The sequence below is a fragment of the Aythya ferina genome (genome assembly GCF_964211825.1).
Source record: "Aythya ferina genome assembly, chromosome: 15".
Classification (NCBI taxonomy): domain Eukaryota; kingdom Metazoa; phylum Chordata; class Aves; order Anseriformes; family Anatidae; genus Aythya; species Aythya ferina.
Window position 1 is genome coordinate 17,329,307 of NC_140314.1, and position 21,131 is coordinate 17,350,437.

At 42.1% G+C, this 21,131-nt stretch overlaps 2 protein-coding genes and 1 long non-coding RNA gene across 8 annotated transcripts in view; 1 reads left to right on the forward strand and 2 right to left on the reverse strand.

Annotated features, from left to right (window-relative positions):
• The window catches only part of LITAF (lipopolysaccharide induced TNF factor), a 75,790-nt gene extending 60,710 nt beyond the window's left edge, over positions 1-15,080 (reverse strand). The window contains exon 1 of one of the 2 annotated variants that reach the window (XM_084536356.1): positions 14,544-15,080. The gene's annotated coding sequence lies outside the window, so the exon portion shown is untranslated. The remainder of the gene's footprint in view (positions 1-14,543) is intronic. The other variant, XM_084536358.1, reaches the window with a different exon arrangement.
• LOC311444907 (uncharacterized protein) overlaps positions 1-21,131 on the reverse strand; it is a 52,349-nt gene that overhangs the window by 7,989 nt on the left and 23,229 nt on the right. The window contains exons 3-5 of one of the 5 annotated variants that reach the window (XM_084536366.1): positions 14,540-14,756; positions 8,642-9,924; positions 7,525-7,821 (exon numbers count right to left, since the gene is read on the reverse strand). The exons of 1 other annotated variant lie outside the window; for it this stretch is intronic. The gene's annotated coding sequence lies outside the window, so the exon portion shown is untranslated. Of the gene's footprint in view, positions 1-7,524; positions 7,822-8,641; positions 9,925-14,539; positions 14,757-18,205; positions 18,322-21,131 lie in introns of those variants that run through there. 3 more of the 5 variants (XM_084536367.1, XM_084536372.1, XM_084536370.1) reach the window with 3 other exon arrangements.
• On the forward strand, positions 9,921-13,164 carry LOC311444909. The gene is made up of 2 exons (XR_014698125.1): positions 9,921-10,538; positions 10,571-13,164. It is a non-coding gene; the product is annotated as an uncharacterized lncRNA (long non-coding RNA).

The following is a 21,131-nucleotide window of genomic DNA, read 5'->3' on the forward strand; positions in this document are numbered from 1 at the left end:
TGGCTTTAAAAAGAATACTATATTTGTTGCCAGTGAATATTTTTGCCTTGGTCTTTTTTTTTTTTTCGTTCTTTTTCTGTTGGTGTTGTTCAAAGTAACTGATTTTGGTAGACATTAAATCAATCAGGTCGCTGGCTTTTATTCAGCAGAAAATCATTAAGGCCCCTTTGGTGGGCTGGCAGGTGCTAGGCTCTGAGCCCAAAGCTCAAGCTGGAGCTGCCCTACCTCCTGGGAAAAAAGTAACGGGAAGGGAGATGAAATGCTGGTAAATAAGTTTTCCTCAACATCCTCTCTGCACCACTACTGGCACTTGGACATTCAAGCCCGAATGCAGGAAGCCTTTTAGTCTTTTCAGCAAGCACTGTTTCACCCGCAGAAGAAACTAGGACGTTTCATGTGCCTCAGTAAAAGAAGGACACTGATTAATGGGATCTAGGGGAACATGTAGATTTTTCCCTCTAACAACTCACCCCTTTTCTGGACTTACTTGTGCACATTGATTTTTTTTTCCCTAAGAAATTGCTATAAATGAAGTCTCAACTCAATCTGAATTTAGTAATATTTATACTTATATAAAAAGTATAAAAGGTATAAAAGGTATAAAAGACAAGTAAACAGCGCTGGGTGTGCGGGGAGTCTACGCTCCACCAACATGCACACACAAACATCAAACATTCTAAATATATAGAACATTGCTTTACATACTAAACCCGAGTATGCCTATAAAATCAGGAAAGGTAGCAAACAATCCTTTAAGTTCCATAACTTAACAGTCTCCATTTTCCATTCCTTTTCTTGATTACAAACAACAGCCTCCATTTTCCATTCCTTTTGAACAATATGTCTTGCTTTAAGTTGTCAAGCAACTCAGTCTTCAGGCCTTATGTATCCCGTTCTTCCCGGATCGAAGAAAAGCATATCCATCTCCTTTTCAAGGCCAATAGGCCTGGGTCAAAAGGCACGTTCAGGTCAACAGGGGGTGTAACAGCAAAAGCCTTCCATGGCTGTAGCAGCAGAGGGGCCGATGGCGTAGCAGTCGGATCAGTAAAGGAGCCCGCAGCTCCCTCACTATCTGGCAAGCCACACGTTTCTGACTGTGGTCCCACAGGGCTCTTTAAGGCCTCAGAGACTGCTCGCCAGGTGCCGAGCAAGCCCACTGCAACCTTGTCGTTTTTAGTTGCAGAGTCCCACACCTTGAACTCAATTTGATCCCATGTTTCAGGCTCATAAACTGTCCGATTGTTAAGAAGGAGAATAAGCTCTAAGGTTACCAGGACAGTCTTTGTTCCTAAGGACGTATGATTCCCCATAATGCACAACTGCTTACCAGCGAGAGGCAGTTGTGTGCACAGGTCAGCTTCTCTCAGCTCGAGCTTCTTCCCAGCTCCAGTGCACCTATTTCCAGCAACTTTCAGTACGAGCTTCTCTGAGCAGTTTCCTGAGTTTGGCCGAACCTATCTTCATGAGGCAATCAATGTGCCTGTTCCCGTCCTGGTCTCCATTCTGCCAGCCTGTTCCTCTTTACTTCTTTTTCCTGCTTCTTTATTGATGACATAACTTCATCATATCGTTTTGCCTTCTTTTTTTATCTTGAGGGCAGGCTCCCCTCTTATACCCTTCTCTCCACAGCAGTTCTTTTCAAAACAACTTTTCATTGGTCAAATAACTTTGAATGTGACAACAACAGCCAACACACAGAAACATCCATGCCTTAACAGCTGGAGAACAAGAGACCATCTGGAGAACAAGAAACCGGAGACTGCATGGACTCTCCTGAATCACCCTTTTTTGTTCCCTCTAAACTCTTATATTCCTGATGGCCTCGTCGTTAAGAGTCTAATGTTATCTCAACCACGGGGCTTTCCAACCCCCATGGCCACACTCTCAAATCTCCCCCTTCTTTATTAATATCAACCATTTTCTCGACACGAATTACCACTCCATATATAACAAAATCAATTTCTTTCAAAATTGCTTCTAGCAGTTATTTTGTTGCTATAGGAGCCTCCACAGTTTCTCTGAGCTATACTGATAGGCTGTTCATCTATTTATTCAGCTTCTCCTATTAAGCCCACGACATTGAAATCACCTGGGTCCAAATGTTTCCATTTCTCCTACTTTCATTGTCTGGCCCCATGTGCACAAGCATTATAAAATCTCCCATATATAGCAGTCTTATTACACTTTTTGGTTTTTCTTGGTTTATTTACTGAGTTTTTCTTTTTCTTTTTTTTTTTTCCATTAAAATCAGGGGATCATTTCATAATCAAATTTTCTGTCTTTAAGTATAATTTGTCTCAGGTGTTTTTCCCCTCCTTGCTCTCTCAGCCACCAGATGATCTGGATGAAAATCGCCAGCTTGTCTAAAAGTTATCGGGGGTGGAAAGGCGGGGTGCAAGGAGTGCCAAAGATTGTCCTACAGGAAACCAGGCTAAAAATCAGTGAGGCTTCATTGTTTGGAATGAGAGACACAAGCAACCAGGGCAGGCGACCTATAGCTCCCATACCTTACACCAAGACAGCAAAGTTCCGCTCCACCTCCACTTCACTGACACTAGGAAGAAGCCTCTTTAGAGAAATTAATATTTCTTCCAACCAGCAGCAGTACAAACATTTTGAATTGTGTCACCTTTTGCAAAAGTTCCACATCACATTGAAAAAGGGGAACATTTTCATGGTAGGTGTTTTGGGCAGTGGCCAGACCAGCTGAGTATCCTCAGGACCTGGTCAATTCATCATTGCCACCCGCTCACTTGATGTGGGGTATCCACTGACCTATGTGGTTCAGGGCAGCAGCTCTACAAGCAGGAGCACCAGGCAGAGCTGGAGACTGGAAAGCTAGTAGATGCTCAGCTTCCCAAGGGCAAGGAGCTCTTCCTCCCTTACCAGCACACACTCTGTAGCAAGAAAATGCATCAAGAAAATTCTTACTGCAAGTCTGTAGAGCAAGGACAGGAGAAAGAATGAACGATTTTGACAGCGCTTAGTGCCTCATGAGCTGTTGGAAGATACTCAATTGCTGTGGCCTGCAGAACTGCAGAACTCAAACAGATGAGACAAAAATGCTTTTTGTATTCCTGTGTCAGGAATGATGCTTTTTGTATTGCTATGTAAGACCCATCATCCTACAGATAATTCTAGAAGATATGAGGATTCTCTGATATTTTACCTAGAATCTTTGGAATTTGTCTCAGTGGGAGCCTACTAGCTTTAGTTCTTTGTATGATATTATGCAGCTTTAAGTAAATTTTTCTTTATGCATACACTGCTTCCTTTAGTGCTCTTACATACTACAAGCTGTAGGTTTTTTTCCATAGAGTTTAAAAGCAGACATTTTTTTGAGACTTTTTTTTCTCTTACTACAAAATAGTGGTGCTGCAGGGCGGAGGGCATGGGAGATCAGCTCCCTGTGAGATGGGATGCGTAACCATCACTACAAATACTGATGAGATGCCAGAGCTCAGACTGATCAAAAAAAAGAAGGCAGCACTGCAATGAGCAGCGATTGCTGCTAGCCTCCTGCAAAGCAAATGTGACCCGACTGGGGGATGCAGCAGGGCTGATTGTCAGCAGCCTGCAGTGAAAAACGTACGTCATCATCCTAGCTGAGAGAGTCACTGAACAGAATAAGCAGAGTCACTGCTTGTCTGGTGAATTTGACAGAGAAGTGGTTTGTTTTGCACTTTTTAAAACAGTTAGCTTTCACATCCTGTGCTAGCAAGCACTTAACACCTTGTTTTAAAAAATAAAAAATAATAATTAAAAAAAAAAAGAAAAGAAAGAAAAAGAAAAAAGGTTCAGCCTTGACAACTTACTATAACATACAAAGGATGAAAATGCCTCTCCTTGAACAGTCCCTTCCATTGATTGTCAGCCTCCTCCTTTGATGCTCTTGAAGCTTGTATTACCATAATGACCTTAATTGTTTTGGCATATTGAATCTTTCTTTGAATAAGAACTAAGACCTGACAGCCACCAAAACCACCAAGATACCTGTGTCACCAATAAAGAACTGAAAAAACAGCTCTGTTCATTGTGGAAGACTCTTATATTCTGGGATACCAGACAGTGGTGTGGGAATAGAAATGTTGTTTTTGCAGAGTTACATTGTTTAGAAGGAGGGAATGTGGTACTGAGATATGCTTACAGTGATAAGAAAGTTTAGCAGGCAACCTTGTAAAATGCAGACAATCAGACTCCTTAGGACAATTAGGTGAAAATCATGGTGTCAAGTCAAGTCAGATAAATGAAGAAACATTACCACTTCAAGCAGTAAAAATGTCAAAAGAAATTTGAAATTTAACAGGCCGGTGACTGAAGGCCATGCATTGTTTGTGAAGCATCAGATAGATTGTGAACCTGGATTACCCACTCAGTGGGGAAACAGGGGAGGGTCCTGCCATCAAAAGGTATATAAACTGTGTTTTGGAACTAGTAGATGCGCTCTCTCCTGCTTGTGGGGCGCCCGCCATTGCAATCACAAATAAATTACTACTTCACTGAGATCCTCGCCTGAGCCTAAGTTATTGGCTACGGAGTGCTTCTCACAGTGGTGCCCCAGTACATCCCCGCAGCCCCTTGCCAGGCTGAATTGCACAGCAGTTCACTGAATTACCATCCTTCCGTGATGGATGACAGCGCCATGTCTCACTTCAGAGCCTTGGCAAGAATTTAATCACTGTCTCTGCCCACTGAGGGCTCAACACCAATAAAAATGCAAAAGCAAATACTAAAAAAACAAAAGGGTAAGCCAGCTAAAGCTGACTCACAGATACAGGAAAGGGTATGCTAATCCTTCCTCAGGAATTGGCAGAGCATTTCCCCTTCACGCAGTGGCAATATTTTAGGCCACTCTTCAAAACGGTACACTGCGTATGATAATATTCATATTAGTATCAATTGCCTTGACATTAGCTGAGTGCCTATTTGAGCAGTTTCTTGCAAGCACAGAATCAGACATTGGTTTACAATCGCAGGGGCAGGAGACCAGCTCACTGCACGCAGTTGATACTAAACAGAATAGATATCTTAAAGGTTTCAAGAAACATCATCAGACAACTGCTATTTTTAACCTAATTACATCCGCTACTCTATGTAGTTACCAATGCAAGTAATAAAAGTACAAGATGAGGGCCTTAGATAAATAAAAAATAAAATAGCTTTAAAATAAATAGCCTATTTAAATGTAATTTAAATTTGAATTTATGAAGATATGCAATCAGTTTCTGCACAACCTTTGGATAAAAAGTGACATCTGTTAGGTTGGTTAGTGCCAAACCACAGAGGTACACAGTTAGGATTGCCGTGCTTCTCCTCCAGAGGTATCAGCTGCAGAAACGTGCTGGGACAGGCAGGAGGGTGCCTTCTCTCTTCAGAGAAGCTGGCAGATATTAAATGTTCTGTTTCTGCATGTGGATTTCTTCACTTGATAGATAGTAGAACTGCTTCCCTTAATTCAGGAAGCAGCAGTTTGCATGCTGGGCTCACACTACGTTATCTCCTCCTGGCATCCACCGAGGAACATGATCAGCTCGGGGAGCTGGGGGTCCCTGCAAGCAGCCATGGGCTGAGACTTCACAGAGCTGAGTGCAGGGCTGCCCTGGGAAAGCCACCAAGGAAATCCAGATGCTCAACTTCTAGCATTGAAAATGAAAATACCAATACTGTGCTATTGTAGCGATACTCCTTGTTATTGTCAGAGCACATTTAAGTTCAGGTCCTTCCAGTCAGGTCATTCCAGGAACATGTCAGCATTTCTATTCTAATAGCCTCCTATTTTAGAGGTTTTATAACTCACCTACCTATAAAAATATACTCCAGACTCAGGAAGTACAGTCTCCTTTTCTTAGGATTACTTACGAATACAGCACAGATTTTATTTTAACACAACTTCATATCAGTTCACAGGTGAGTTACAAAAGTAGAAGCCTTTAAGATGGCATTGAAACCACACCGGTTGTGTAGAGAGGGAAAAACAAGGCGGTTGTGTAGAGAGGGAAAAACGAGAAATGAAAAGGCAAGTAATAGCAAGTTGGGATGGAACAGACAGAAAATAGGAAATTAAAAAATAAGTAGAAATGAAAAAGCTAAGAAATGAAATGTTCTTCTCTACATCAAGTGTTTTTGTGTTGTTGCTTTTTTGTTTGTTTGTTTGTTTGCTTTTTCTCCCAACCATTAATTAGTCTCATCAGCATCCCTGTGCAACAGAACATCATTCCCCAGGACAGAAGGGACAGGGGATTTTCTGTCTTTGGGGAACAGTGTGAGACATTCAGCATTGTGTTGGGAAAGTGGTTGGCTCCTGAGCCCTCACTATGCATTGAAAGTAGTTTACATAGAGTCCAGGGCAAACTGCAAGTGCAGGAGGTGTTCCAGAAAGAGCTTACATTGCAACCTACTATCTGAAGGGCAATTAGTCTCAAACTTCAGCTTTCTATCTGGCAAAGATTTAAAACCACTGACAGTCTGTTACATTTACAGCTGGCTGAGGATGCCCTAATAATTTCAAATAATTTTATGGAAAATTTCATGATGCAGAGAAAAGTCTGTCCATCAACATGCTTTTCTAGAGGGATACAAAAGAAGCAAAGACCTTGCAGAATCCACAGCCTTTTGGAAAGCTGACTAAATGAAGATGCTTGAGGTTTCCAGGTACACTTGCCTGAAACTGAGAAACCCCGTGTTTGGTTGTATAACTGCCTATAATTCTTATAAGAAGTTTCCTACAGCATCAGAATTGAAGTGTCTTATATAAATAAGATACCAGCTACCTCCAAAGAACTTTGTTGAAATCTCATAAAGCAAGAAAGAGAGATCCAGGGTTAGCATCAATACATGGAGGGGGAAAAAATCACAGCTGAAGTGAGAATAAAATAAAAAGAAAGTACTATTCTAACCATTACTTTTTTTTGCTGAGCTTGTCAGAAACAAAGCATAATTTTACACTGCTGCAGGGAACAGTATGCCTTCTGGGAACAGATGTACTAAAACAAGCAACATATATCAAAACAAATTATTTCCCAAATTATTCTTCTTTTAAAAACCTGTACATTAAAAAAAAAAAAAAAAAGAGCTAAACATTGTTAAAATTGGATATTAAGACACCATTGAGAAGCTAATAAAATGAAAGCCTCACTTCCTACTTCCCATGTCAAATTTTTCACTCATTGTTCCTTTCTCTGGATTTATAGTACAAGGTTTAAAATATTTCTAACAGTGATTGTTCATCCTGAAACTAAACAGGAAAAATTTTCTGTTCTTGAAACATCCTCACTGTAACTTGAAGGTGACAATCTCTCTCTCTGACCTGTCTCCAAAAGGAACATAAACAATTCTTTGAACTTTAACTTTGTCTATAACAAAGCCAGGTATAAGTATTCATCTTGAGAGTCTGTGGCTCTGGAATATCCCTGCAATGCAGACTGCTTGCGTCTCCCTGTGCCATCTTGTGAGCCAGCAGACTCAGGAATCTGGAAACAGCAGTGCCTTGGTTATGGTTGTTACAAACGAAGTCTCAACTCAATCTGAATTTTGTAATATTTATAAAACAAATATTTCTAAAAGGTATAAAAGGCAAGTAAACAGCGCTGGGTGTGCGGGGAGTCTACGCTCCACCAACATGCACACACAAACATCAAACATTCTAAATACACAGAACATTGCTTTACATACTAAACACAAGTACATGTATGCCTATACATATGTACAATCCAGAAAGGTAACAAATGTTATAAGTTGCCCCCTTAATTAATTTTCAGAGAGCATTGCATTAATAATAGAAAGGAATTTATTGAGTAAGCAACAGCAAGCAAAAAGATACATCTGCCTATTAATCCTGTCCTGTTAAATCCTTGTCCTGTTAAAGGACAAGGGATAATGATGAGAATGCTTGTATGCTAAAGTATGGGGATCTGAGTGTGACACAAATGTTATGGAATAAGGGGTGGAGATTGTACTGGGTCTGGCTGGAATGTTAACTTTCCCGGCAGCAGCCCATTCAGTGCCGTACTCTGTACTTGTAGCTGGAACAGCAGTGTTATCACACCAGTGTTGTATCTACTGCTGAGCAGCAGTGGCACAGCATTGGGCCTTTCTCTAACCCTCCTAGGGGGTGGGCAAAAAAGTGAGGAGAGAAACATCACTAGGGCAGCTGACCTAAACCAATCAAAGGGATATTCCATACCATGTGGTGTCACACTCAGCAATAAAAGGTGGAAACAGGAAGAAGAGGGGAGGGGGTGGGCTCTCGTTGAGAAGACGTCGGTCCTCCTCTCAAACACCGGCTGCGTGCGTTGAGGCCTTGCTTCAAGGACGTGGTCAATCATCGCTCATTTGTGGGAAGTAGAGAGTAATTTCTTTCCTCTGCACTTCCATATAGCTTTCATTTATTTTGTTTGTTTGTCTTCCTCCCTTTTTCCCCTTTCCCTTTTATTTCCCCTTAGTTAAATTGTTTAGTTCATGGTAGTCTTTATTTAATTATTATAATTATTTCCCTTTAATTAAATTATCCTTATCTCAACCCGTGAGTTGTTCTTTGCTTTACTTCTCCCCCTCCTCATCTAAAGGAGGGGGAGTGAGAGAGCGGTTGTGGGGTTTAGCTGCCCAGCACGGTAAAACCACCACAGTCCTTTTTGGACAGCGCTGGGCAGCCGGGGAGTCTCGGCTCCGCCAACGGCGCGCATCTCACCCCTGCCAGGGTCCCTTTTTATATCTTGGTCATTCCGGGATTACGCAGCACATCCTGGTATATTCTGCGACTGCGCACACTGTTGCTAGGGGGTTGTCTCTGTCCCTCTGGTGGTCGTGAAGATGAAGGCCGTAGTCTTCCTCGGCGTTGTGGTTCAACTTCTTTTTTTATTTGGTCATGTTGGCCCAGCGTGAGACAGGAAGGCAGGATGTTGATACACTAGTTTAGCAATTTATCAGGAGATGGTTACATGAACTTTGCAGCAGTGTCTTTGAACAAAAGAGGCAACTGAGATGCAGAAGAAGAGAAGGGGAGGGGTTCTCTTTTTTGTTACATTAAGCAAAAGAATTTTCATAGTGTCTAGCCAAGCATTATACAGCTCCTTACTTCAGCAGGAAGCTTTTGCAACTCCTGCTCCTCAAATGGAACTCCTTGTTTTATAATACAAAAGGCAATGAACAAACATTTATTGTGTATTACAATCCCTCCTTTTTCTTTAAGGTACTCATTTTGTTCATTGAATCTCTGCAATGACTGGCTACTAAGAACTAATGTTTCCTCGATTCCTTTGTTGGTACTTATTGGCTCGTATTTGGCATGTATGAGCATTAGATGTGCCGCTTCTAAACGTCCCTTTACAATCGCAATCAATTTATTAAAAATACATGGTCCAAAAGTTAGTGCTATTATTAATAACAAGAAAGGTCCTGTTATTGTTGATAATAAAGTAGTAAGCCAAGGTGAATAATTAAACCAAGATTCGTACCAGCTCTGTCAGACTTCATTCTCCCATTTCCTTTTTTTTTTTTCAACCCTTCCCTGGGTTTTGCCATTGTATCTCTTACCACTCCAGTGTGATCAGCATACACACAGCACTCCTCTTTCAGGGCTGCACACAGCCCGCCCTGTTGTAAAAAAAAAAAACAAAACCAAATCTAATCCCCTACGATTTTGTAATACTACCTCTGAAAGTGACCTGATAGATTTTCCAGGGCCAAGATGGATTGTTCAATTTGGGTCAGGTCCTCGTCCACAGCAATGCATAAGGAAGTAAATTCTTGATTTTGTTTAACCAATGAGGCTACCCCGGTCCCCACTCCAGCTCCTTCCAGGATTATTAGTGTGGCCAAAGTTAGAGCCGTGAATGGTTCCCGTCTTTCCAGATGGTAACTTGCCACTGTGTGCTGGGTATACATACAATCCTCAGGGTGGTATAGAATCCTTGGTATAATTATCACCTGTATACAAAAATCATGAGACGCATTAAAGAGTTTTAGTGATAGACAAGGAGTTACGCCCACTGATGAACAAACCCACCTCGCGTTGTTGGCTGGGATTAACCACTCGGCTGATTGTTTTCCATTCTCCGTGATATTACATAGGTGACACTTCGCACTAGGAACCGTGCCCACACACCTACCACCTCCAGTGACTTGTGTTAGTGTTACCCTTATGTCTTTTCCCCTACTGCATTGTAGAGGGTTGTTTTCGTTTGTGCGGGTGGGCTCTCCAGGATCCCCAATAGCATCATAATATGAAGGTCTTATACTAAAGCATAATCAACAGTGTTTTGTTACATTTGGGTTTGTTTTGTTTAATAATTGGTAGCTGGCATTCATGACCCCCCCATATGTTATTCTCAGCTATGTTATCATTCTCGGCTTTACCTGAGCTCATAGGGCTGCTGAGGGTTGGCACTGTAGTATTTTCCGCAGGCTGGATTCCCTGGACACTTTCTGACAGTACCTCATTTGGTCCTACTGCCTATCAGCATCCTCCTTTTTATTAGTATGAGTCCTCCCCTATCTGTTCCGTGTTCGTAAAATCTGACATTTTTCGTGGTACCCAGCTAGTATCGTCCAAGTTTGTTATATTTATATATAGAACCTTGCAAATTTCTTTATTTCCGTAGAAGGTTCCTGTATACCCTATACCATGCCCTTGCCACCTGTAACGGGGATCCACTTGTCAGTTACAACCTTGCGGCCCATATCCCACTTGTAAGAATTTATTCCGACCAGCCCCGAGTGTCCAGTCCGTAGCAATGGTTTCACACCCCCAGTATGCACAATAATATGCGTTTGGATAATTACAGTACACCTTTCCTGGGTTAGAACTTGGGCAGAAATAAAATCCTGATCGGTTAAAGCATGGCTGCACTGACGCCAGGTCACACAATGTGATGCGGAAACTGGGAGCACCCGCTGTTGTTGTTTGCTGGATGATGAATTGATCCTCCCATCTGATTAAGCTCCATTTAAAAGGCTGGTGGGGATGCGCAGACCCATAGCTGACCAAAACGATGATACTGACTCCCATGTATTGTAGGAGGTGGTTGGAGCCCATCTAAATTGTCGGCCCCTCAGTCCCCCACTGTTTTCACTTCTCTGCCTCGCTTGTCAGTTCGGTTGCAGCGAACTACAAGGTATCGGTTCTTCTTGGCAGCAGCAGTGTTCTTCAGGGGAACCTACTAGGGAGCCTTCGAAACAGGGCCTCCTCCCCTTCCCACGATACACAGATAATATACAATACTTATCGAGTCCGTCTTAGTGTCGGCTTCAAGTTGTCAGGGCCTGGAGCTGCCTCCCATTTACCTTCCCAGACTGGTCCTTTCACACGGCTGGCATGCGTCCATCCTTTCTCTGCAGTTCGAATAGCCGTTTCTGTGGTAAGCAAAACAACATAGGGGCCTTCCCCATAGTGGTGTTAAAAAAGTCTCTTTCCAAGTCTTAATTAGAATTGAGGGTGATCAAGTGGCAATTCTGAGTCATAGGGCATACCATATAGCATTTCAAAAGGAGAAATTCCTATATCAGTTCTGGGCTGCGTCCATATGTTTAACAGTGCAAGAGGTAAGCATTTTACCCAAGAAGCCTTAGTTTCCAGCACAAGTTTTGTTAGTTGTTTCTTAATTTCACCATTCATTCGCTCTACCTTTCCAGAAGAGGAGGGGTGCCAAGGGCTGTGAAAATCCCACTCAATCTCTAAGGCCTGCTTTAATCCTTGCAGTAAAGCTTTACACGCATTCAGTCACGTGGTCAATTAGGACAAACAAGTAACTCAGTAAAGTCTACCTGTATACTTTGGAAAGGTCAAAGCCCTGGCTCCCGTCCCCCTCTAGATAGGTTACAGAAGACCTTTTTATTTACCCTTTGACATATAGTACATCCTCTGCATCTGTGCTTCCCTAAAGTATATATTCCTACACAGACATGCTTTCTTAGAACAACACCACACATTGCTTGCACCTCCCAATGACTCTTCTGATGTAAAACAGTTAATATTTGCCTCATTATCACTTTATTCAGCATTTCTCTCCCATCAGGGAGTATTGATTTTCCTTAAAATGATCCACATATTTGTAACGTTAATACCTCCTTGGGAGGTTGTAATTACTCCAAAATCTTTTTTAGAATTTACCCGAATAGATAGGTGGCCCTGTAAACCCCTGAGGTAAAATTGTCCACCTATATTGTTGCTTCCGCCCCCATTTCAGGGTCTTTCCAGTCAGAAGTGAATATACATGTACGTTTGCTCTCAGGGCCAGAGAGCACTCCATTAATAACACTGTTATTCCAGTCTAACAATTTACTAGTTGAATGCCCAATTTAATCATCAAAATCCCTTCCCAACAAGTTAGTCTCTGCCTTGGATACATACAATAATTGCCCAGTGATCATTTTATCCCCTAGTCTCAGCCTGGTATCCCCCAAAAGTGGCACTGCTATCCCAGTCCCTTCTACCCCCATCACATTTAGGGTTTCATTAGTTAATTTAATCCCTGATACTTTACAAGTCAGTAATGACTTAGCTGCTCCAGTGTATTGGGTTTGATGGCAAGGTTTGGGGGTGGGAAACTGCAGTGGCAGCCCCTGTGAAAAAACAAAACAAAACAAAACAAAATAAAACAGAAACCTCCCCGTGGTAGATAAGGGACAATTTCATCTGGCCCTAAAGGGGCCCACTGCTGCCCAGAGTCATAGCAACACAGTCCGTGCCTCTGTGAGAGCACATCCACGAAAACAAACAAACAAAGAAACAAACAAAAACCTGCTGCTCAAGGGAGAGCAAGAAACCCCCCCGCAGACACCAAAGTCAGTGCAGAAGGAGGGGGAGGAGGCGCTCCAGGCTCTGGAGCCAAAGCCCCCCTGCGGCCGCTGGAGAGGCCCCTGGTGGAGCAGGCTGTTCCCCCCTCCCCGATGCTTGGGAAATTGAACAAACACCACAGCAAATATGCAAATATACCAAAACTTCTAGACTGTTACTTAGATAATGCCTACATCACCTTTCCCTGCTCATTCAACTTCGAATACCTTTAACACTTTCAACAAACCTTTTAACACTTCCTTTATCTTTCTCTAGCCTTTACCTTTCTAATGCCGACATCAAAGGCTCAGTCAGGGGCCAACTTAATTCCATACCTTTTCCCTCCAAGATGCTGAAACAACATCAATATACAACATTTCATCCTGTTTTCCTTCCTTCCACAAAAACAACATTGACTGTAATATGGTGTTATAATTAGTAGTTCCATTTAGGGGCCACTCTGCTCCATCCTCTAGTTTATAAAGTGGCCACCACTGATTACAATATTTGATAAGGGTTCTTTTACTCTCTATACCCTCTCACCCCACTATATCCCTCCAATGTGTTAGTATACATCCTAGGAGGCTTTTCCTCGGGATTTCTTTGCTTTGAACTTTTCCTATTGTAATCGACAGTGGTTAATATTCCACCATTTTCCTAGAAGCTCTTTACTAGTCAATCCCAATCCCTCCAAAATCCACAATATACAGATACACAAGTAAAACCAGACCACTGTAAATTAACTGCCTGTAGACAATTACACTGAGGACATTTAAACCTGATGCGCCGATAATATGCCTGGGCAAATTTTGTTCCCTTAGACATACGCCTCAATGGCAGTTCTTAAATTTACCTATTTACATATTAACATATGTATAAAAGAACACTTTAACAAAAATGCCCGGGCTTTTATATATACAATATACAATGTACTGTTATTATTCCAGTTAGAATTATTCCTCAGCAGCTGCAAACATTATGCCAGTTGCCATTAAAGATCGCTTGCCCTCCTCCTGTCTCTTTCTTAAAATCTCAGACGTCCCCGAAGTTAATGGGGACTGCCACATATTCCTAGTCACTGGTCCCTGAGTGCTAGAATCAGAGTTGTTATTGGCATCTCCCTGGGGTTGCAGATTAAGAAGCCCGGGAGTCGGAGGGGCTGCAGGTGGGGGTGGTGGAATATAGGGAGGCAGTGGGGCTGGGATCTCTAATTCTCGATTTTTCTTGTGCCTCCCATCCCCTCCTTTTTCTTTTAGAGGATATAAATTGGCTTGAGTTTCCGAGCTCATCCACAAATGTGCATATTCACTTTCTTCCAAACTAAAAGGTTCTTTTGAGTTCACATAAATATTTAGGGCCTGGCAAACCCAATCTTCAAAGGACCCAAATACGGGCCAGTAAAGGTGGTCTCCTCAAATCTGTTTACCACCCCAAACTTCAACACAATAATGTATCATTTTTATTTTATTCCTTCCCCGCCTAAAAGGGGAATCCTCCCAATTTTTAATCATTAATCCCAGGGTAACCTAACATCAGACGTTACCCCACCCATGGGACCAGAAGGCTTACTCTTCTTCTGTCCCATCTTCTGGAGCACCTTCACACACACACACACAAATCGCTTCCCCCTTTTCATGGCCCAGTCCCTCGCGGGATGTGGGAACTGCACTACTGAGGGGTCCACACTCGCTTCGTCCGCAATTGGACTTCTCACAGCAACACGCTCCAGGATGCCCAACCCCAACCGAACAGATCACCGGCCTATACTTACTCCTGCGTCTTCATTCGGTCTTCATGCACAAAGATTACTAGAGGTTGCTGGCTTTATTTGCTTGCTGCCGAATTTAGGGTTTGTCGGTGAAGGATTTGAATGAAAGTAATCCTAGCGAAGGCCACTGAAATCAGCGGGGCGCCCCCTCTGAAGGTCTTTCAATCAGATTGCGTTCATCCAAGTCACGGCACCAAATTTGTTATAAGTTGCCCCCTTAATTAATTTTCAGAGAGCATTGCATTAATAATAGAAAGGAATTTATTGAGTAAGCAACAGCAAGCAAAACAGCGCTGGGCAGCCGGGGAGTCTCGGCTCCGCCAACGGCGCGCATCTCACCCCCGCCAGGGTCCCTTTTTATATCTTGGTCATTCCAGGATTACGCAGCACATCCTGGTATATTCTGCGACTGCGCACACCGTTGCTAGGGGGTCGTCTCTGTCCCTCTGGTGGTCGTGAAGATGAAGGCCGTAGTCTTCCTCGGCGTTGTGGTTCAACTTCTTTTTTTATTTGGTCATGTTGGCCCAGCGTGAGACAGGAAGGCAGGATGTTGATACACTAGTTTAGCAACTTATCAGGAGATGGTTACATGAACTTTGCAGCAGTGTCTTTGAACAAAAGAGGCAACTGAGATGCAGAAGAAGAGAAGGGGAGGGGCTTCTCTTTTTTGTTACATTAAGCAAAAGAATTTTCATAGTGTCTAGCCAAGCATTATACAGCTCCTTACTTCAGCAGGAAGCTTTTGCAACTCCTGCTCCTCAAATGGAACTCCTTGTTTTATAATACAAAAGGCAATGAACAAACATTTATTGTGTATTAGAACAAAAAATCCTTTAAGTTTCATGACTTACTGAACTTGAGTACACCTATACATATGCACATTCAGAAAAGGTAACAAACAATCCTTTAAGTTCCATAACTTAACAGTCTCCATTTGCCATTCCTTTTCTTGATTACAAACAAGTCTCCATTTTCCATTCCCTTTGAACAATATGTCTTGCTTTAAGTTGTCAAGCAACTCAGTCTTCAGGCCTTATGTATCCCGTTCTTCCCGGATCGAAGAAAAGCATATCCATCTCCTTTTCAAGGCCAATAGGCCTGGGTCAAAAGGCACGTTCAGGTCAACAGGGGGTGTAACAGCAAAAGCCTTCCATGGCTGTAGCAGCAGAGGGGCCGATGGCGTAGCAGTCGGATCAGTAAAGGAGCCCGCAGCTCCCTCACTATCTGGCAAGCCACACGTTTCTGACTGTGGTCCCGCAGGGCTCTTTAAGGCCTCAGAGACTGCTCGCCAGGTGCCGAGCAAGCCCACTGCAACCTTGTCGTTTTTAGTTGCAGAGTCCCACACCTTGAACTCAATTTGATCCCATGTTTCAGGCTCATAAACTGTCCGATTGTTAAGAAGGAGAATAAGCTCTAAGGTTACCAGGACAGTCTTTGTTCCTAAGGACGTATGATTCCCCATAATGCACAACTGCTTACCAGCGAGAGGCAGTTGTGTGCACAGGTCAGCTTCTCTCAGCTCGAGCTTCTTCCCAGCTCCAGTGCACCTATTTCCAGCAACTTTCAGTACGAGCTTCTCTGAGCAGTTTCCTGAGTTTGGCCGAACCTATCTTCATGAGGCAATCAATGTGCCTGTTCCCGTCCTGGTCTCCATTCTGCCAGCCTGTTCCTCTTTACTTCTTTTTCCTGCTTCTTTATTGATGACATAACTTCATCATATCGTTTTGCCTTCTTTTTTTATCTTGAGGGCAGGCTCCCCTCTTATACCCTTCACTCCACAGCAGTTCTTTTCAAAACAACTTTTCATTGGTCAAATAACTTTGAATGTGACAACAACAGCCAACACACAGAAACATCCATGCCTTAACAGCTGGAGAACAAGAGACCATCTGGAGAACAAGAAACCGGAGACTGCATGGACTCTCCTGAATCACCCTTCTTTGTTCCCTCTAAACACTGACCATTACTCAGAGACCAAATCTCGATGGTTTTACCTAGGAACTAAGCGAGAGGAGAAACACCTGAGGAAAAGCTCTGTTAGGGACACATGTTCAAGTGACGAAAACCATTCGTTTATCGCAACTAAGGAGGTCAGTTCTAGCAATCTAGGAGAGGTTCTTTAATCTACAAAAACATGATCCCTCAGGGATGATGATATTGAAGGTTTTACATGCAGGATTACACAGTTTTAACTGAGATCTGTAACTCTTTCTTACTTTTTAAAATACTTTCTGTAATCATTTTGCAAGGCCTCTATTTCCTTGGTCTACTGGCACAGAGCATGAGTAGGCAATTTTCTCATGGAAGTGGGGTCTGAAGAGTGGACAAAGTCCCTGTTCATGATTATGCTATCAGGAGTAGGAACTTCAACAGAAGACATTGGGACAGCAAGATTCAGGCAGCCAGACTACAAAGATCCACTGTCATGTGGCTCAGTGTGCTAAATAAGGATTTGGCCTTTAAAACATTGCCAAGAGGCCTTGGAAAAGGAACTGTTTCCAGACACTGTTCCAACTCACAGGCTCAGGAGTGCTCCAAAGTCAGTGGCTGTGTCTGGCAACTGGCTAACCAGTTCCCACCCACTGTTGGGATGGGCAATCGTTGACATCAAATTGTCCATTCATGGGTTCCAAGTCTTCATTTGCAGAGTCCATCAGCTCTGAGCCTAAGGGTAAACTACAGTCCCTGATCCCAGTTCCTTTCTTGTGTAATGAATAAAAGTGAAAGCTCTGCAAGCCTTTGAGGAACTTCTCCTTTTAAGATGTTTTTCACTTGATGGAAATTTGATGAATTAGTCAATAGCTCACACTGAGAAGTCCTTATTATATATAAGACATAAGAGTAGAGACATACTACAGGTAAGAATGACATTTTATATATAAGGAAGATAAATATTTCACACAAACTTAAGGAAAACAATTTTAAGTACAAATGCCTTAAGTCTAGATATGAAGAGTTCCTAAGCTTGACTGAGGTGTTTCATGGCATTGTGTTCTAGAAAGCTGTGCTATAAAAAAATGTCAAATTAGATGGTGCTGTGGTCTTTGTGGCATTAAATGTGACAATCTATAAACATTTATCAACATCTGCTTTAAGAATGATTTGCAGTTTCTGCATGAGAGTAGCATGTACTCTTTCCTCAAGCACAAGAACACACATGAGCAAGCAATTCCCACACCGTATGTGTCCCTCTGTCCTCAGCCACTGCCACTGACCCCTGAGAGTCAGGCTAAGGTGATCAATACCGTTCAGAGCAAGGGATAAGGAACAAATGAACTCTGCTTGGCAAAAGAATGAACAGAATACAAAATTTGGATGATTTGGGTTTTTAATTTACTGCCATCATCCCCAACTGTAGCCCCTTAGGGAGACTTATTTCATAGAGTTTAGCACTTCACAGTGTCCATTAAACAATACAACTGCAGCAGCAATTTCTTTTCCAGCAAGTTCCCCATACAGAAGATTATCAGTACATGTAAACCGAGAACACAAATTGTCTAAATACACATCCTTGATCATTCTTTATCTTCTGTTATGACTCAATAAATCTAGAAAGTTACCAGGGAGGACTGTCGGCCTTTGCCCCTTTCTCTTTTTATTTTTCTTTCTTTCTTTTTTTTTTTTTTTTTTTTTTTTTCTTTTCTTTTCTTTCCAGATGAAAGTATGCTGGTTACATATGTAATCTGAAGGGAAAGCAAACACTTTGATCTCTGCCTCAGGAGACTGTTCAGAGTGGTACCAGCGCTTCTATAACAGCTCCCCTCTGTGGCTCCCCTCTGTGCTGACATTGAAAAGAAAGAATTCCAAGTAACCTAACCAGCCAATCCATACAGCACGCTTCAGAAGCCCAGGACTGCTACCCATATTCCTTTTTCTGGTTCAAAATACAAAAATATCTCATATCCATGGCCAAGCATGTTTCAAAATGTCATTAACAACCTAACCAGTGTTGATGTAGTCCAACCAACGCTGAACTGGTATTAAACTGAATGTGTGGTAAGTAAATACTTCAGTTAGTCACATGCCAGCAAGTGCAGGAGGCACGTTAAAGTTTTTATACGCATAGTACTCATCACTGTATGTTCAAAATGTTTGTCCTTGGACCATATTGGTCTGGCAAACCACACTCAAATCACATTGGCTTATTATCTGACACTGATACATAATTATTCAAAATAAAATTTCCATTTTCTTTTGTCATAAATTAGACTTGAGAAACATATAAATAATTTGTTACATGTATATTATCCATGACTAGATGAGCATTATTTTCTGGTGCTTCCACTAGATATGGCACATGCCAACTAGGGTTATGTTTACTGACTCTGCAAATAATAAAAATAAAAAAATGTTCTAACAGACTTTTAACACAGGTTTTAATAACTCAAGTCTCAGGTCTCAAATTCAGGTGGCAGTGTACAATGCTCAGTACATTATTATCACATGCATTCCTATGAATGAAATGACTTGCTGATATGATCCTACAGAACCAAACCCTCTTGATTTTCGGTGGTGCTGTGCTCTCCCAGCTCCCTAAGCATCTCTGAGATCTCTGGGTGCTCAGATCTTCTAGAAACCCACCCCACCGCAGTTTCTCTCTAAACCACTACACATCCCCGTTCTGCATGACAGCAAACACAGGTTCCAGTTTCTTGACCTCAATTAGAAAAATGCACATAGCATTACTTCAGCCATTGCCACTTCTTAACTCTTGATAGTGTTATCTATGTAGTAGTAATTTGTGTCGAGAAAATGGTTGATATTAATAAAGAAGGGGGAGATTTGAGAGTGTGGCCATGGGGGTTGGAAAGCCCCGTGGTTGAGATAACATTAGACTCTTAACGACGAGGCCATCAGGAATATAAGAGTTTAGAGGGAACAAAGAAGGGTGATTCAGGAGAGTCCATGCAGTCTCCGGTTTCTTGTTCTCCAGATGGTCTCTTGTTCTCCAGCTGTTAAGGCATGGATGTTTCTGTGTGTTGGCTGTTGTTGTCACATTCAAAGTTATTTGACCAATGAAAAGTTGTTTTGAAAAGAACTGCTGTGGAGTGAAGGGTATAAGAGGGGAGCCTGCCCTCAAGATAAAAAAAGAAGGCAAAACGATATGATGAAGTTATGTCATCAATAAAGAAGCAGGAAAAAGAAGTAAAGAGGAACAGGCTGGCAGAATGGAGACCAGGACGGGAACAGGCACATTGATTGCCTCATGAAGATAGGTTCGGCCAAACTCAGGAAACTGCTCAGAGAAGCTCGTACTGAAAGTTGCTGGAAATAGGTGCACTGGAGCTGGGAAGAAGCTCGAGCTGAGAGAAGCTGACCTGTGCACACAACTGCCTCTCGCTGGTAAGCAGTTGTGCATTATGGGGAATCATACGTCCTTAGGAACAAAGACTGTCCTGGTAACCTTAGAGCTTATTCTCCTTCTTAACAATCGGACAGTTTATGAGCCTGAAACATGGGATCAAATTGAGTTCAAGGTGTGGGACTCTGCAACTAAAAACGACAAGGTTGCAGTGGGCTTGCTCGGCACCTGGCGAGCAGTCTCTGAGGCCTTAAAGAGCCCTGTGGGACCACAGTCAGAAACGTGTGGCTTGCCAGATAGTGAGGGAGCTGCGGGCTCCTTTACTGATCCGACTGCTACGCCATCGGCCCCTCTGCTGCTACAGCCATGGAAGGCTTTTGCTGTTACACCCCCTGTTGACCTGAACGTGCCTTTTGACCCAGGCCTATTGGCCTTGAAAAGGAGATGGATATGCTTTTCTTCGATCCGGGAAGAACGGGATACATAAGGCCTGAAGACTGAGTTGCTTGACAACTTAAAGCAAGACATATTGTTCAAAAGGAATGGAAAATGGAGGCTGTTGTTTGTAATCAAGAAAAGGAATGGAAAATGGAGACTGTTGTTAAGTTATGAAATTTAAAGGATTGCTCTTTCCTGATTGTATATATGTATAGGCATATTTGGGTTTAGTATGTAAAAGCAATGTTCTGTATATTTAGAATGTTTTTGTGTGTGCATGTTGGTGGAGCGTAGACTCCCTGCACACCCAGCGCTGTTTACTTGTCTTTTATACCTTTTATAGCTTTTATACCTTTTATAAATATAGATATTACAAAATTCAGATTGTGTTGAGACTTCGTTTATAACAATAGCAAATCATTTTTCTTTTCTAACACATAGCATAAAAATAATGCTGAATCCTCACACATGCTATTAAAAAAACCTGAAAGAGAATCTTTAAATTTATGGAAAGCAATTGTCTACATCAGAAAGAACAGTCAGATGTCAAGTTCAGTAGAGATCAAGTTCAGTAAAATCATTTCACAGAGCAACAATGTGCAAGGAAAAGAGGAATATACAAGTTTTTCTTCAATTCCTTCTTACTAATACCAGTTCAGTACAAAGCAAACTGGAATATGGTATCACCTGCAGCATCATTATAGAAACAATGATAAACTAAATTGGTCTAGGATATTAATAAATACTGGTCTTAAATCAGGTTCACTGTCTGCGTATATCTACCAATGACACAAGGGAAAAGGAGTTAGTTTATGTCATGTGTGCTTTCTATTCCACGTTTTACACAAAAT